The 15,703-nt window shown below is 31.8% G+C and overlaps 1 pseudogene across 1 annotated transcript; it reads left to right on the top strand.

Annotated features, from left to right (window-relative positions):
- The first annotated feature begins 293 nt into the window (after nt 1-293).
- LOC114265978 (uncharacterized) lies at nt 294-10,859 on the top strand (annotated as a pseudogene). Its single transcript, XR_014364734.1, has 13 exons — nt 294-1,142; nt 1,892-3,172; nt 4,015-4,567; nt 4,665-4,772; nt 4,856-4,956; nt 5,070-5,160; nt 5,264-5,374; nt 5,454-5,519; nt 5,851-5,910; nt 6,686-7,243; nt 8,347-8,473; nt 9,953-10,068; nt 10,377-10,859. The product of XR_014364734.1 is annotated as an uncharacterized LOC114265978 (transcript).
- Nucleotides 10,860-15,703: the final 4,844 nt, after the last annotated feature.

The following is a 15,703-nucleotide window of genomic DNA, read 5'->3' as shown; positions in this document are numbered from 1 at the left end:
GGTATGTAAACGTAATCGTGTATATATCTATATTATTGTAAAGTGAACAACTCTTATGATGTCTTGAAATTTTTAGATAGATGCGTGGAGGGAATTTAAACCTTAGATTTATAACAAATGAATAAAACTCTTACCACAATAACACATAATATATAATTAATTTTTTATTTTATTTTTATTTATATGAATAACACACGCATCGCGTGTGGCCACTGCAAAGTATATATATAAAGACATAATTGTGTATTGATTTTTAGTGTTGTGTATTCTGATTTTGACGATTGATTTGACATCAGGGTTGTTGAGGGTCAGTTTCGAGTTTAGTTTATCTGTCGAAATCACTAAAAACATCGATGGGTCGAAAAAAGCCTACTGCCCGTGACAACGACATCGCCATTGCCACTGCCCCGACGCAGGGCGGTGGTGCGAAATTGAAGAGGAAGGCGCTGGTAATTGATGATGATGAGTACTCAGTAGGGACAGAATTGTCCGAGGAACAACCGGTTTTGGACGAGAAAGTTGTACCAATTGGTGGGAAGAAGAAGAGCAAGAAAGGAATTTCTAAAAAGGATTTAGGTGAAAAGAATATTGAAGAAGAGGACGATGATGCTTTGGCGGTACAATTTGCCGGGAAGAAGAAGTCTAATTCGAAGATTAATAGGAATAACAATTTTTTTAGCGCTTCAAGTTTTGGGTTACTTGGAGAGGAGGATGAGGATGAGAGTGATGATGAAAAGTCTGGTGTGACTCGTGATGAAGAAGATGGTGTTGGCAGTGACGAGGACGGGGTAGAAGAGCATATTATTTCTGATAATGACGAAGAGCCAGTTATTGCTTTTTCTGGGAAGAAGAAACCATCGAAATCTAATCAGAAAAGTAGTGCTAACGTGTTCATGGAGTCTAGTCTTGATGGGTTTGTCAATGGAGATGAAACAAAGGATGAAGAAGATGACATTGCTGCGATTACTTTCTCTGGTAAGAAGAAAAAGTCTTTGAAGTCTTTAAAGAAGAGTAGTGCCTATGTTTTTGTTGACGAAGAAAATGAAGATGGCACGTCTGTTTCTAGGTCAGCTGGTGATGCAGCTAATGATATTTGGTACTGTGGATGAAGATGATTCAGTAATTATGTTTTCTGATAATCACCTTCTTGTTTTCACTTTTCAAAAAATACTTTTTAAAAAATTTTATTTTTTTATTTTTCATATTTTTTTGTTTTTATTAATTTTTTTTAATATTTTAAATAACTTTTTTACTTTTTAGACACTTAGAGCATCTCCAATGCACTAGGCATATAATACTTGTTAGTTAAAATGGCTAGTGTGATTCACTTTTTTCAATTCCAATGCACTAGGCATATGATTAGGCATTTTGGCTCAACTCATATTCACTAGCTACATGTAGCTAGCCTTTAACGCTAGGCAAAATGTATTCAATCATTAGGATCATTTCCCTCCATCTTTGTTGTTGACGTGACATTCTATAAAATTAATAGTATTTTGATAAATAGCTAAAATAAAGAGCATGGTTGGAGTAAAAACATAAAACGGCTGATAGGTAAAATAAAATACATACTTTATAGTAATATTTAGATAGGTAAAATGCCTACTACCATTGGAGATGCTCTAAATAAATACACCTAAAAAGTAAAAAAATTATAAAAAAATCTTTTAAAAATTCACTAAATACCAAAAATATAAAAAAATATAAGAATTCAGTATATTTTTTTATATTTTTATGTATTTATTAATTTTTTAAAATATTTTTTCACAATTTTTTTACTTTTTAAATACATCTAAAAGTGAATCTAAAAAAATAAAAAAAATATTTAAAATTTTAAAAATATTGACTAAAAATAAAAAAAAAAGCACGAAAACTAAAAAAAATCAATTTTAAAAAACTTAATCCAGAAACCAAACACACTTAATAGTGTTTTCAATGCACTTGAATTGGGAGGTGAATCAACAGATGTGGTAGAACCCGAACAGCCTATTATGAGTACTAGTAGCAAAGAAGCTGCTGATCCCAAAAGTAACAAACAGGTAATTGAAGATTTGGCAGAAACTTCAAAGAACAAAAAGAAGAAAAAGAAGAGTACAAGGACTGCTCAAGAAGAAGATGACCTTGACAAAATTCTAGCAGAGCTTGGTGAAGGGCCTTGTATGTCTAAACCTGAACCTGCTCCTGCTCTTGCTCCTCCACAAGAGGAAAAAGCCCAGACTCGGCCTGATCCATTTGGTTTGGTAGGTGAAAGAGTTGAAAAGGAAGCCGAAGAAGGAGACATTGTGGAGTCAGCTGCTGCAAAGTAGAAGAAAAAGAAGAAGGAAAAAGAGGAAGAGAAAAAGGTGGCAGCTGCTGCTACTGCAACTGCACCAGCAGAGCAAGAAAAGCAGGAAGAAACAAAGAATGAAATCAAGAGTAAAGCATTGGATAAAAAAGTCCCAAAGCATGTAAGAGAGATGCAGGAGAGACTCGCTAGGCTTAAGGAATTGGAGGAAAGGAAAAAGAGGGAAGAAGAGGAGAAGTTACGGAAGGAAGAGGAAGAGCGAAGGCTGCACGAAGAACTTGAAAGACAAGCAGAAGAGAAGAAGCGCTTGAGAAAGGAAATGGAAAAGGAGAAACTTTTGAAGAAGAAACAGGAAGGAAGGCTTTTAACAGGCAAACAGAAGGAAGAAGCTCGGCGACGGCAGGTGATGAGGAACCAAATACTTGCTAATGCAGGAGGTTTGTCTTTTCCTACTGGCGATGCTGGTGGTGCCCCCACAAAACGGCCCAAGTATGAAACAAAGAAGTCAAGACAACATCATTCTCAAGCAAACAGTGTCGCCCCTGCAAAGTCTGTTGAAAGCACAGAAACAAAGGAAAGCCAGCAGGAAGGTGTGGCTGAGGTTGATTCCATGGAATTGGAGAAGGTTGAAGAAGTGGATACAATGAGTGTGGAGGAGACAACAGAAGTTGCTGATGAGGTTGAAGAGAATGGAATTGAAGAAGAAGATGATGATGATGAAGATGAATGGGATGCAAAGAGTTGGGATGATGCTGATCTCAAACTGCCTGGTAAAAGTGCATTTGCTGATGAAGAGGCTGACTCTGAGCCTGAACATGTGGTTAAAAAAGAGGTAAAGAGCGCCCGCTGGGCTGGTGGTGATGCAGGCCCTGCTGTCCAAAAAGCTATGTTACATGGACTCGTCACTTTGGGGCGAAGTACCCGTGTCGACACGACACGACACGGGTGCGGGTGTGAGATCTGTGTCGGATTCACCTCATCTCTCTCGGACACGGCATTTTACAGACAGCAAAGAAATGGAAGAGGAGAAAGGAAGAAAACCTGGTCACTGGTCACTGTTGGCTTCGATCATCGATCACGATTAGGGCTCTCACTATTGATCACGATCGTCTTCGTCTAGGGCTTCGATCGTCTTCGTCTAGGGCTTCGATCACTGTCGATCTCGACCTCGAGCTCGATCGTCTTCGTCTCTCTCTTCGTTTCTGCTTCTCTCTCCCTCTTCGTCTCGTCTCTGCTACTCTCTCTCTCTCGTCTCTCAATCTGTTCTCTCTCTTCGCTTCTGATTTAATGATCATATATATTGATCATATATAATATATATAATATAATTTATATAATTTATCATATATAATAATAATTTTTATAAATTATTATTCAAGTATTACATTTACATTAATATATAATATATAGTATAAATTACATTAATATAATAATATGTAATATTATTCATCTAAAAAAAATTATATAATACAATAGATATTATATAAATTATATAGATATTATATAATAATTATTGTATAACATATAAGATATTTATAAGATAATATACACTTATATATATTAATAAAAATAAATAAACACATATATGTAAAATAATTATTTGTTATTTATATAATATAACTCATCTTAATAACTATATTTAAAATATATATATATATATTTAACGTATCCCCGTACCCGTATCCAAATTTGGATACATATCCACGTATCTTTAATTTTTAATTTTGAAGTGTCCGACCCCTAGATACGCACCCACACCCGATCCTCGTACCCGCGTCCGTGTAACTTAGCCAAAAAGTATCTCCGGAGATTGAGGTTATCGAAAAAAATAAGCGAAAAGAACTTTCAGGGAAGATGGAAGCACCTAATTTAGATGCTCAGCCTAATCAGGGTGAAATTGACCTCCGGTCCCCGATTTGCTGCATTATGGGTCATGTCGATACTGGTAAAACCAAGCTGCTTGATTGTATCCGAGGCACTAATGTTCAGGAAGGTGAAGCTGGAGGGATTACTCAACAAATTGGTGCAACATATTTTCCAGCACAGAACATACGAGAGAGAATGAAGGAACTGAAAGCTGATGCAAAGCTGAAGGTCCCAGGTCTATTGGTCATTGACACCCCTGGACATGAATCATTCACCAATTTAAGGTCTTGGGGTTCAGGTTTATGTGACATTGCAATTTTGGTTGTTGACATAATGCATGGCTTAGAGCCTCAGACCATTGAATCGCTCAATCTTCTGAAAATGAGGAATACAGAATTTATTGTTGCATTGAATAAGGTGGAGATTATATAGCAATGTTTCCCTTGGAGTATGGGTTGCTTCTGATTTTATTTCCATTATTTTTACTTTGTTTCTTTGATTTCACAATTTGCAGGTTGACAGACTCTATGGGTAGAAAGTTTGCCGGAATGCACCAATTGTGAAGGCAATGAAGCAACAATCCAAAGATGTCCAACTTGAATTTAATATGAGGCTCACTCAGGTTATATATGTCCCACTCTTTCGCTCAGTATGATTTTTATTTTTGGTGAACCTTGTTACAATTGTTTTTTGTGATCATTTCAGGTTATTACTCAGTTCAAGGAACAAGGATTAAACACTGAATTGTACTATAAAAACAAAGAAATGGGGGAAACTTACAGTATTGTGCCTACAAGTGCAATCAGGTATTTCTTATGGACTGTTGATATGATTGGTTCAAAGTTCTTCTGCAGCATATCCAACAAAACCAGATATTTTGCACCAGTGTCCTGATATTTTGGGTTTGTGGATGCAACAGCGGTGAAGGCATTCCTGATTTGTTGTTATTGTTAGTTCAATGGACTCAAAAGACAATGGTTGAGAAAGTTACGTACAGTAATGAAGTGCAGGTACAACACCCCCCTCTGCCCTGCACAATCTCTTATTGGCTTGTTGAACGCCGAGACGTTGGGAATGTGATTGCTGACTGTTGTTTTGGAACTCTTTTGTCAGTGTACGGTTTTGGAGGTTAAGGTTGTTGAAGGCCATGGGACAACCATTGATGTCGTGTTAGTTAATGGTGTGCTTCACGAAGGAGATCAAATAGTTGTTTGTGGGATGCAGGTAAGATTGATAGCTTGTTACTGCCTAAGATCTAAAGCACTGTTGGTTGTCAAAATCTTAGATATATTTTTATTTTCAGGGACCTATTGTTACATCAATTGGAGCATTATTGACACCTCATCCAATGAAGGAACTCCGTGTTAAGGTAAGGTTCCCTTCAGCATTTATTTATTAATTTTTTGTTCCTTTGAAAAGTTTTTTGACAATTTATTTGGATTTCGTGTCTCTTTTCCGGTTAAGATCTTAAGATCGATATATGAAACTATGATTTGAAAAGAATGTATAAAGAGGGGTTATTTGGGAAGTTGTTAATTTTGTATACCCGTGTGACTCACTTTCCAGTGATCATTGCATTTTGGCTTTCAACCTTATTTCAATGTTGGACACGCTTATATTTTTGTCTGGTAATTTTTGTGGCAGTCTGTTAAGTTCAATTTATCCAATAAGTATTTAACCTTTCAGTGGTTTTGTTTCAGGGAACTTATCTGCATCATAAAGAAATCAAGGCTGCCCAGGGTATCAAGATCACTGCACAGGTGATGTTACTATTCCAAATATTTATACTATTATACAATACAATTGCTTGTGTTCTCTTTCTCCATCTTACCTGGAGGCTTAAACTATACTCTTTTGAAAATGCAAATGATGTTTCTCCTACTTGTGTTATGAAAGGCAATAAGGGTATCGAAAACTTGAGTTTCACTCAAATGATGGGAGGAATTCTGTAGAGTAATACCTCATCTTCACATTACCTACTTTTCATAGATTTCATTTAGATGAACCATCTCATCCAATAATCACTTTTACTAGGAGTTCTGACACTGTAGAAGTGCCTCAATGCATGCATATTCTTATAGTGTGAGTGAGACATGGATGGACAATCTAACGGTGAATGGAAATGCACTGGATAAATTAAATTGGAGATTATGGATTTATTTTAATGTTATTTTCTTACTTATGATTAATAATTAATTATGTTTTAATATTTTATTAGTCTTTAAGTATTGTAGTTTTTATTTTTTTGGTAACTTCAATTAGGGTTCCTAGGATGCCTTTAATGTAATGTTTCTGGAGTACGATATTGAATTGAGATTATCGTAATCAGATAAGAGAATTAGGGTTTATTTTATTTTATTTTCTTTTGTGTGGCGTTTCTTTTTTTATTTATTTATTTTTTATTACTCCATGCAGGCTGTCCAACATCCCAATCCCAATTGACACTTCTTTGCACACTCTTTTGAGCTTTATTCATGGTGGAAACAACTGTTGACATGATATCTTTTGCCTTTTTTTAAATTTTTTTTTTTTCAGGGCCTTGAGCATGCAATTGCAGGCACCAGTCTGTATGTGGTGGGGCTTGATGATGATTTAGAAGATATCATGGAATCAGCCATGGAAGATGTGAAGTCAGTATTGAACAGGATTGATAGAAGTGGCGAAGGAGTTTGTGTTCAGGCCTCTACTATCGGATCATTGGAAGCATTGCTGGAGTTCTTGAAATCTCCAGCCGTAAGCATACCTGTTAGTGGTATAAGCATAGGCCCTGTACATAGGAAGGATGTAATGAAGGCTAGTGTCATGCTTGAGAAGAAAAAGGAATATGCCGCAATCTTGACCTTTGATGTTGAAGTGACGCCAGAGGCTCGGGAACTTGCGGATGAAGTTGGTGTCAATATATTCATTGCCGATATCATTTATCACCTGTTTGATCAGTTTAAGGCCTACATTGACAATCTCAAGGAAGAAAAGAAGAAGGAAGCTTCTGAAGAGGTGGTCTTCCCATGTATTCTCAATATTACGCCAAATTGTGTTTTTAACAAGAAAGATCCCATTGTTTTGGGGGTTGATGTTCTTGAAGGCATTGCTAAGGTATTGAATCATCATCATTTGTTTGATTGCCCATCTGTTTTCCAATTCCACTAGCAGTATATTACTGAGTTCTTAACGTTTTATTTTCAACCGAATGAGCCTTTAAAAACCTACAATACATTCAAAAATCCATTAGTTCAGGTATGCCCAGACCCCTTATGTGTGTTAGACATTTTAGATTTGCAGCTAAGTCTTGTAGTTGGAATAAGCCTAGATTTGGAACAAATATCCTGGTGAGATGCTGATTCCCAGTTATCCATTCTTTGTTGTGAGATGTGCTTGCATTGCGTTGCTTGTATAGGTGGACTCCTCTGGACCTGATGAATGTTTAATTTGTTTTGTAATTGTTTTGAACGAAATTGCTGGGTTTTGAGAAAATTGAAGAGTATTGATGGGTTTTCATTAAAATAATGTGTAATGAGATCCCTCTATGCTGTTGATTATGCAACAATCATGAATTATACTTTGAAAGTTAGTCATATTATGATTTATCTTTATATACTTTTTTCAGTTTGTTAAACACTTCATTCCTCCTAATTCGCTTGCTTGGGACTGTTTGATAACCTAATTCAACACAAAACCGAATCAATTTAGTGAAAATCTATGTTACCTTAACTCTTCTAAATATACGAAGTGCCCGTTTCAGAAACTTGACATATGTGTCCGACAGGTATAGTTGGACATTCAAGTTATTCAACTAGCAAGTATATTTAGTAACTTGAGTTTATCATAAAACAAGCATAAATCCCTATGTTATGCATGAAATGCCTATGGCACCTGGTAAACATCATTTCATCTTAGAAAATTCTAATTCTAACTTACATTTTTTTTGACATGGGAAAAGTTACAGTTTCTCATTATTGTTGAAGTGTTTATTTATCTCCTCCCTTGTAAATATAGCAGATATGTTGCCTTGGCTTTGACATTTCTGTTGCACTACAAGATCAGTTACTTCATATGTAAAATCATTTGGAAGCTGTTGCGTATGATATCCTAGCAACATTTTCAATTATACCTCCAAATTTAAAACAAAGGAAAATGAAATTTATTTGTTAAGAGTTTGTGTCAAAGGTATCTGATACCATTTAAACTGGACTACACAGGTTGGAACTCCAATTTGTATACGTCAGAAGAAGTTTATTGGTATTGGTCGAATTGCATCCATTGAGAATAACCACAAGCCAGTTGATTATGCAAAGAAGGGCCAGAAAGTGGCGATTAAGGAATGAGGTCTAGACATTCTACACAATCTTTGACAATTTTGTTATTTATTTATTATTATTTTAATTGGTTTTTTGGGTGGGGGGATTGTATGTTGCAAGAGAACAAATCAGTTTAAATGAGTTTTCTTTAATATTTGGGCAAACATAGTATGATATAGAGACAGCACTGCAACCACCAAATGAAAAAGCTCTATATTATGCTTCATTGAAATCTTCCAGACCTTGCTTTATAGGTGATATATTCATTGATAGGATGTTAAAATTGTTGAATCATTTCAAATACTATCTGAAATATAGTGGAGTTAAATTTCAATGGGATGCCCAAAATCTTAAACTATAACTATTATCATGGCTTGGTAGTTAAATCCTTTCAGTTTGCTGATACTGCAGCTGTTTTCCCCTTTATTACATATTTTCCCTCCTTGTGAGGTTGGTTTGGACCTTTGCCACCAAAACAATGCTCCTAGAGTTTGAAATTGGCAAATTGAGGCTAACCCTTTCACTAATTTGACAGTGAATTTTTACTCTTCGAATCTCTCTCAGTGCGTTTTATTTCCTTGAACCTGTAAATTTCATGTTTTTAATGAAATTTTTCTTTGCCGATCAAAAAAAAAAAAAAAATTTGACCTCTGTGAACATACATAAATATAAATATATATATATATATATATTTTGCCTAGTTGTAATATATATGTTAAAGTATGAGTAAATATTAAAGATTTATGTCAACTACAAATGATTTTTTTGTAATTATGAATAAATATTATTTGTGTAAATTCGAAGTACTAGAATAAATTTGAGCTAATTTTTTCCTGTAATCTGATGGATGCTTCATATTTTCTCTTGTTGATAGCTTTTTTTTTTCCTTCTCTTTGGGATCCATATGTCCATTCTAGTTGGGAACGTGGTCCTTTCTCGATAGAAGTGCAGTTTTAACTTAATTCTTGCTTTGAATCGTAGAATTGTGATTTTGGAGTTGGAATATGATTTATGATTTATGATTTATGTGGGCCTTTATCTTTGATATTTTTCATTTTCGTAGAAGCATTTTGAATATCATCCCGGAATTTGTATTATAATTTATATACATAAAAAATAATATTTAATATGTTATAGCCACCATGCCATGTCCAAGTTACAACTTTTAAGCCGATTCTTTCGTTTTAGTTAACGTCTTTTTTTCCCTTTCAATAGTTTGTAAATTTTTTACTTTTTAGTTGCTTGTAGACTAAAAACCCAAAAAAATGTAAAAAATTGGATCAAATTTCATTTTTTTTTTAAATACAAAAAATTGACTAAAAATAAAACAACATGCTGTGACTTAGACAGGGCTAGAACAAAGAAGGGTAATAGTTGTAGAGTCTTTCTAGAAAACAAATTGGAATTGGTTTTACTTCTTTGGCATTCTAGTCTCCTTCCAAATGTCCTAATTTTCAATTGATTTATCAAGTTACATGATAATTTCATAATGAATTTCTACAGATAGTTAGTAGCAACCCAGAGGAGCAGCAAAAGATGTTTGGCAGGCATTTTGAAATCGGAGATGAGCTTGTCAGCCATATCTCTAGGAGGTCAATTGATGTACTTAGAGCTAATTATCGGGTAAGCAGAATTGAACTCTCCATGTGGGTTTCTGTTACACAACGATAACGACCTGTTTGGTGCAACTTCTTGCAAGCCTAAACACTAATAATCAGAAATAGAATATAAAAGCACCCATTACCTTGCTTCTTAACAATTAGTATATTTTTCCGCAATTTATTTTAGTTATTTTTGTCTAATAAGCTATAAGTAGAAGTTGCACAAAATATTCGTACAAATTTGCAAAATACAAAAACTATAAGCAGCTCTATAAGCTGCACAAAACAGGACCGACATCTCATTGCTCATTGTGACTGGAAATTGTGCAGGACGACCTGTCTCTTGAGGAGTGGAAGCTGGTTGTGACACTGAAAAGCCTCTTCAAGATGCAATAATAAGTTATGAACTTCGACTATCGGTGAAGCAGTTCATCTTTTCAGATATGATCAGAAACAGAGGTTCTTTTCGGGAGGGATGGATTTCAGACTTGAATGGTGGATTTTTGAATTGACGGGTATTTACAGAGGGATAATTTGCAGAGAAAAAAGCATGCCCAATTTTGACTAGCATGTGCCTTTGCTTGCAATCACGGGTCCAAGTGGCCTTTGTTGTTATTTTTGGTGTTTGGGCTTTTTGTTAATTTGTTGCTGCAATCATATATGAGGTTTTTTCTTTATTTTTTATTTTTGGGAAGCAATGCAGTAATCCAAAGATAAGGGAGAGAGACAGTAATCAGGAATACCTGTTATCATATGGCTTTTTGTCACTTTTTTTCTATACGGTAAGCAATCAATAAAAAATTATTTATTTAAGATTTGAATTGCTGTGCCTGTACATTTGTCCAGTACCACTCATCATTGTTCCAGAGTGTTTCTTGATTAAATTTATTCTTTATCCTCATGGCGAAGAACTCTACCGGTAAATCGTCTCTCTCTTGGCCTAGGGACTATAAATAATATTTTCATTTAGCATTATGCGAGGAAGATAGAAAGAAATGATTTAATTATCAAAAAAAAGATAGAAAGAAATGATATTTTTTATGTGTCACCGTTACTACTGGGTCCAAGACATCCATACCCCCCCCTCAAAAAAAAAAATAAAAATAAAATAAAACTTGTTGAATCTTTGAATAATTACCTTTTAGAGTTGAATCTGATTCATTTTCATCGATCGACAAGGCTCCAATGCACTGAGAGCTTATCCTGCAAAAGTATGAAAAATTGACGTGATCATATATATATATGTTGATAAATACAAGTACTTCGTTGCAGTGGCATAGTGGCATAGTCAAAAATTTCATATAAATGGGTAATCCAAATGTAATTATGTAAATTTTTTTACCTTCACACAATTTATTAAAAATCAACTTTCACATAATACATTAATTATATATAGGGTGAAATACTAATAAATCATAAAATGTGATATTGTGAACTATTTAGTCTTTTTTATTATTTATTTATTTTTTTATGAACCTCAAATATTTTATTAAAGTGGAAATTACACAAAAGAGTAGTTTGAATTTAATTTTTAAAGATAAAAGTGGGTTTCTCTAAATATGAAATTATACATTTGGACAATCTACACTATAAAGGTTTTGAATTTTCCCTCCTCATGGAACAATCCCACATTACGAACAAAAACGTAACATTCCAATGTAACACTCTAATAACGTAACACTTCGATGTAACACACTAAAAAACTCATTTGTGTATTTTTTCCAAACGTAATAACGTAACACTCCAAAAAAAACTCCCCAAACGTAACAACGTAGCACTCCAAAAAAACTTCTTAGTGTACTTTTCCCAAATATAACAATGAAAAACTCCAAAAAAAACTTCTTAGTGTACTTTTCTCTCCTTGGTGTATTTTTTTTAAACATAACACTCCAATGCAACACATAAAAAAAACTCCTTAGTGTATTTTTCCTAAACGTGACACTCCAACCAATGTAATCTCAAACGTAACACTCCAATGTAACACATAAAAAAATACTAAAAAACTATTTAATGTACTTTTTCTAAACCTAACACTCACAGTTTGAAAATTATACATTTATCCAAAGCTTACTAATGAATTTTTGTACTCTTTTTGGAATAAATCTCACATTTTTTTTTAGTGTTACATTAGAATGTTATGTTTAGGAACACTAATGAATTTTTTTGTGTGTTACATTGGAGTGTTATACCAAGGAGTTTTTTTAGAGTGTTACATTTGAGAAAAGTATACTAAATTTTTTTTTCGAAGCGTTACATTGGAGTATTACATTTGAGTATTATATTGGAGTGTTACAGTTTAAAATTATACACTTGTCCAAAGTTTACTAAGGAGTTTTTGAACTTATTTTGAAATGTTTGAAGAATACATCCTTTTGAAATGTTTGAAATATCCCATATTTTAAGTTATTTTTATACTTATTTTGAAATATTTTCCAAATAAAAAAGATTTCCATATAAAAATTAATCCTAAATTTAATTCTCATAAATTAAGTACCTTACCTTTTTAGCACAAAAGAAAAATAAAAGGAAATATAATAGAAATAAAGGTATAACCGTAATTCAATTTCCAAATAATATATTAAATTTACATTTTCAAAATTAATGAGACTAATTATACGAAAATTCTTGAGACTAAATAAATCATCATTACTCAAGATAGGAATTATAAATAAATTTTCCTTATATATATTGTCAATCACATCAACAAAAACAATTTTTTTTAAAAAAAAATCTTATTATTGCTTTCATAAAAATCAAGCAAACACTTTTTGCTAAACAAATCTTCTCCAAATGCTTGAATCAGGTTAACTTTGCAAATCTTCCAGGTGTAAACCATTGACAAGTTTTTTTTTTTTTGGTTTTTATATTTATTTTAAAGACGGTGACAAGAAGAGTTGAGAAAAAATAATGAAAATTGCGAGGAACTGACAACCTTGTATGCTGGTTGCCACAATCTTGATGAGCCATTTTCAATGTTTGGTTAATTAGAATAAAAATAGAATGAAAATAATCATTTCATTAAAATGTTCTTTGTCATGTTTAATTCACTAAAAAATGATGAAAATGAATTGCAAATAGTATTATCGTTTACTATTATAAAAAAATAATTATTTTATAAGAAGGTTAAGAAATAACCGTTCTATTTCATTCCATTCTGCTTTCATTCTAATGACCTAAGCAATACTTTTATTTCCTTATACATATTTTCTAATTCCATTGGGGGGTCAATTTGTGAAGCTCATAAAGTTTTTTTTTTTTTTTTTTTTTTTTTTAATGTTTCCTTATTCTACTGGGTCAGCTTGTAAAATCTCCAAAAGTTTTAGACAAAATCTACATATAATCCAAAAGCATTTCTGACACCACTGTCGTAGCTGTGGCTCAGCCGTTGCATTGCAACCCAACAAAAAGTTGATTGGGATTCAAAGTCAGAAGCCATTTTTTGAGATGATAATTATATATAAGTCTTGATCGCTTTATCTTTTTCAGCCTCTCTCTATAAGTAGTTACTTGATCTGGTTGATAAGTTGATTTGTGTCGCTAGTCTTTCATCCAAAATTCAGCAGGGCACTCCACAGATAGATATTGTCTCTTGTATTACTAATTTGTTCCTAACCTATCGTTTGACAACTCAATATTTTAATTTAAAAATTAAAAAGTTAATAAAAAAATTAAAAAATTAATAATTTATATAAAAAGTCAAAAAAAAAATTTTCTCTTTATTTTTTACATATTTTTTGATAAAAAGTAAAAAAATCATCTCAAACATATTAATTTTTTTTACCTCATATTATAGTCAAAAAATTATTAAAATAACATATTTTCAAATGAGGCCAATTGATTTGAAAAGAGAACCTTGGTTAGAAAGTATGGCTTCGTTTTGTTTAGTTTTTGAAATAAGTTTTGAGTTGTGTTTCGAAAGATAAATTTTAGAAATTAGTTTTGAAAAGTGAAAATTTGTTTAATTATAAATTTTAAAATTGTTATGGGTTTATTTTTTTTTAAATATTTAAAAATCTTCTTAATTTTATTTTTTTAGGGTAAATATTTTTTTATTTTTTTAATGTATTTACTATATTTGTGCGTTGTATTTTTAAATTTTTTTAAATATTTAAATATTTTATTTTTTTATTTTAAATATATAATTTTTAATTTTTATTTTAATATTTTTTTAATTTAAAAAAAATTTGGATTGACCATATATAATTAAATCATAAAAAAATTATTTGGCTAATACTTAAAAAAATAATAAAATATTTTTTTCAAAAAAATAAAAAAAAAATTCAAAAAAATCAAAAATAACTTTAAAGAACAAAATAAGAAAACATTTTTTTTTGAATTTTTTTTAATATAGAGTTTTAAAAAGAATTTGATTATAAATTTTTGAAAAGAGTTTTGAAAATTGTTTGATTATAAATTCCGAAATGAGTTTTAAATTTTTTTGATACAAATCATGATTACCATAATATTTGTGTCAAATATTTGGCCAAGCTATGGTGAGTGGCACCATTAATTTGCTAATCAAGTTGGGATGATTACTAAGTAGTTCTAGAATACTTAATAGTTAGTAATAGTTAGTAAGTATACAACAAATTCAAAATTATTCATTTGTGTGTGGATGCTTGAAATTATAAATAAAATATAGGGTAAATTGTACTTATTTTTCTTGAGGTTTTAACAAATATAGAGACTTTCCTTGTGATTTTAATATTTACAATAACCTCTCATATTTTACCTGACAATATCAATATTTCCTCATTTTTTGACTGTCTTTTACACACTTCACAAAATCTACTAATGTCATTAAAGCTAAACACTAAAATGCCTATAATGCCCTCAAGTGTCCTTAACCCATCAACAATAATGAAGAAGAATAAAAATAGCTTTTTAAAAATTATTTATTTAAATGAAAAAGAATATAAAAAAATTATTTAAATGAAATAACTCTTAGGAAAAATTATTTGTAAGTCCTATTAGGGAGACTTATGCTACATATGGTCCTACTAAAAAACTTATATTCCCATAAGTCCTGTAGGAAGTTTGTTGACACATTTACCCTCAATATTAGTTGTTAATACCATAAATAATGGCAAAACTATATATAGGAAATTGAATATTTTCATAGATCATATTTATATAAATGTGTATTTGAATTTCAAAATACATATTTACCCTCAATATTAGTTGTTAATATCATAAATAATGGCAAAACTGTATATAGGAAATTGAATGTTACCATAGATTATATCTATATGAATGTGAATTTGAATTTCAAAATATATGAACAAGCAACATTTTCACATTCAATTTAAAAAATCAAAAACCTAATAAGTTTGCGAAACATAACCTGACACGTACATAAATATTGAATACAATAACATCACAACACAATTTTAAAGAAAAAATATAACCGAACATAACACGCACAAAACGTGACAACATTATTACAACCTAAATATAATGTCATTGGAGGCTAATGAAAGTGTATTAATGTATGGATGTATCATTTTTCATAAACCAATAACATTTTCACATTCAATTTAAAAAATCAAAAACCTAATAAGTTTGCGAAACGTAACGTGACACGTACATAAATATTGAATACAATAACGTCACAACACAATTTCAAAGAAAAAATACAACCCAACATAACACGCACA

The sequence above is a fragment of the Camellia sinensis genome, chromosome 3, assembly GCF_055761805.1.
Source record: "Camellia sinensis isolate YWXY chromosome 3, ASM5576180v1, whole genome shotgun sequence".
Taxonomy (NCBI): Eukaryota; Viridiplantae; Streptophyta; class Magnoliopsida; order Ericales; family Theaceae; genus Camellia; species Camellia sinensis.
This window is presented reverse-complemented; position numbering and strand designations above follow the sequence as displayed.